This window comes from Leiobunum rupestre, chromosome 5 (assembly GCF_980474605.1).
Source record: "Leiobunum rupestre chromosome 5, qqLeiRupe1.1.hap1, whole genome shotgun sequence".
NCBI lineage: Eukaryota > Metazoa > Arthropoda > Arachnida > Opiliones > Sclerosomatidae > Leiobunum > Leiobunum rupestre.
In genome coordinates this window covers 32,680,161-32,683,038 of record NC_143388.1, presented here as the reverse complement: position 1 = coordinate 32,683,038, position 2,878 = coordinate 32,680,161, and positions in this window count along the sequence as shown.

The window sequence follows — 2,878 nt, the reverse complement described above, 5'->3', positions numbered from 1 at the left end:
AATTCTTAAAATTCCCTGACTTTTTAGGCCTATTTTTAAATTCCCTGTTTTCCCTGACGTGTGGCAACCCTGTTTCATACAACCGAAATAAATTCTTAGTTTCAATGACATTTTAAACTTATGTAATATAATAATTTCGAGGTACTAAAAAAAGAAATAAAACTTAATTCTATCATAAATTTGAAATTGTACTCGCAGTTATGTCCAAAGTGAAGTTTCTTACATCTGGAGAATAGCGCTATTATTGAAATCCCACTATAAAACAAAAAGTCAATTTTACATATAGCGCAATAGCCATCGCGATAAAAGTCAATATTACATTACAAAGTCTAACAGAAACATACTGTAAACTATATCAGATTAGCAACTCCGTCTTAAATTTATGACTTTAAATAAAAATTGTTCTCTTCAAACACATAAAATAACGGATAAGACACTAAAAAAAAAGGAGGGAAACTGCACTAAATCCAACGGCCGGCGTCCAAGGCTTACTAAATATTTTTACAACCCCATGAAAAGACGGAATATATAAAGCCTTACAAAATAATATTACCGCTTTTAAAGGAAATTGAAATTTTGAGAAGAGTTTTCAATTTAATTAAAAGCGTAGTATTCCATCGAGAAATCGCTTTAATTAAATGTTAATTTGCTCGTGGTATCTTAAAAAGCTGGCCCAAGACGTTGGTCAATTTAATGAGTACGAGCAGCCTCCCGGGCACGCCGAGAGATGTCGCCAGTTTCATTGAACTACACGAAGCGAAAAACTAAGAGCCCCAAATCAATGTCATGAATATTCATATTACTTCCATTTTGACAGTCTCTAGGGTAACCTAGTAATTTAGTGGCGCTTTGGTAAGTTAAAGGATACGGCTATTAACAAAGCTATCGGGTAACCCCGGGAGAAATCGATGCCGAGATTGAATGGTAGCTAAGCAATTTTGATTAAGAGCCTTCGAGGTTACCTAACTTAGCTATAAAAAAAAGGAAGGGAACAAGGAAGTAAAGTGGAAAGCGGAAAATAGGTAAAGTTTATCTCTATCTTAGTACAAGTAAAATGTCAGGTTAGAGTAGAATTCGTTACGGATATAACCGCATTAACGAGCTCGGTAACGCTGCGAACAAACTGACGCGAATAGAGCGCGGTGAATGTAAATTAACCGAGTTACGTTGCCAGTGTTAATAAAAGGCTGCTTCGAAAAATGTTTGGCTTTTCGTAGTTGCTCGCTCGGGCCTTGCCCTTTGGACGTGATTAAGATAATTCGAGGTTTGTTTTCTTCAAAAGCGGTGCAGATCGAGGTGCAGATGCTCCGGGGGGTGTTGTAGCGGGGCTACTAGAAGCTGGAAATTTTGACAAAAGACTCGAGTGAGTTTCGACGCGAAAGACAAAAGGATTCGCTTCTCGTCAAGCGGAAAAGGCGACAAATTTAGTTCAAGTCGGCCTGCTGCTTCTGGTGCAAACGTTCACTTTCTGGCCCCAACCTATTTGTTGAGAGTTAAGACAATTCTTTCCTACCCCCTCCGGACCCGGTCGTGGTTACGGAAAACGACAAAGGCTTAAGGACAAGACGCACTGGGTTTTATTGCTTCCTTCCTTACGTTCACTTTTAAATTTTGGGGAACTTACGCGTGAAAAGATACGGTCAAATTACCCAATTCGGACCCCTTCAAAAAAAGGTCTATTTCTTTTGTATATATAAAACTTAGCTGGGCTTTGTTTGAAAGTTTTCGTTTTGTTAATGGTATTGGTAAAGTTTGGAGGCCTTCATGGTTCAATTAAGCCTATTTCTTCTTCTTTAAACCCAAAAAAATATCTAATTTAAAGGACATAATTTTTCTATTACTGTAAGTTTTTTCACACGATAACAGTCACCAAATGAAATTAAGTGTTTATTATATTTTATTTTAATTTATTTAATTTCCAAAATTCGTCGTTATTTTGCTAAAGTATTTATTTTTAATTTACTTTTCAATAATTCACCGTTATTTTGCTAAAGTATTTATTTTTGGTTTAATAATTTATCATTATTTTGATAAAGTTTTTATTTTTAATTCAATAATTTATCATTTTTTTGATAAAGTATCTATTTTTAATTTAATAATTAATCATTCTTTTGCTAAAGTTTTATTTTTAATTAAATAATTTATCATTATTTTGCTTAAGTATTTTTTTTAATTTATCGTTATTTTTCCCAAGTATTTATTTTTAATTTATGAAATTATCATTATTTCACTAAAACATTTTTTAATTTCATAATTTATCATTTTTTTCCTTAAATATCTATTTTTAATTTCATAATTTATAATTATTTTTGCTAAAGTATCTATTTTTAATTTAATAATTTATCATTATTTTCCTAAAGTATCTATTTTTAATTTAACAATTTATCTTTATTTTGCCCAAATATTTATTTTTAATTTATTCAATTATCATTATTTCGCTAAAACATTTTTTTAATTTCATAATTTATCATTATTTTCATAAAGTATCTATTTTTAATTTAATATTTTATCAATATTTTGCTAAATTATTTATTTTTAATTTAATAATTTATCATTATTTTCCTAACGCTTCCGAGGGGTCCAACATTCGTAAAAATCCCGTATACTCTAGAGAAATATTTTTAAATCAACTTGAAAATCCCATAGTCTGGTCGAAAATCAGCCTAAAACCAATAACCGACATGACAATAATAGTCTTAAATCTCAAAATACGTTTCTGATTTCCCAAATCACTTTGCGATTCAAAATCCCGTACACAGAAGTATCCCGTTAAATACTTATTCTCGTAAAATACATATTATTTACTTCTAATAAAACGTACATTATCTACTGGATAATTAAACATATTTGAGAATAGTTTGCCATTCGGAACAAAAGT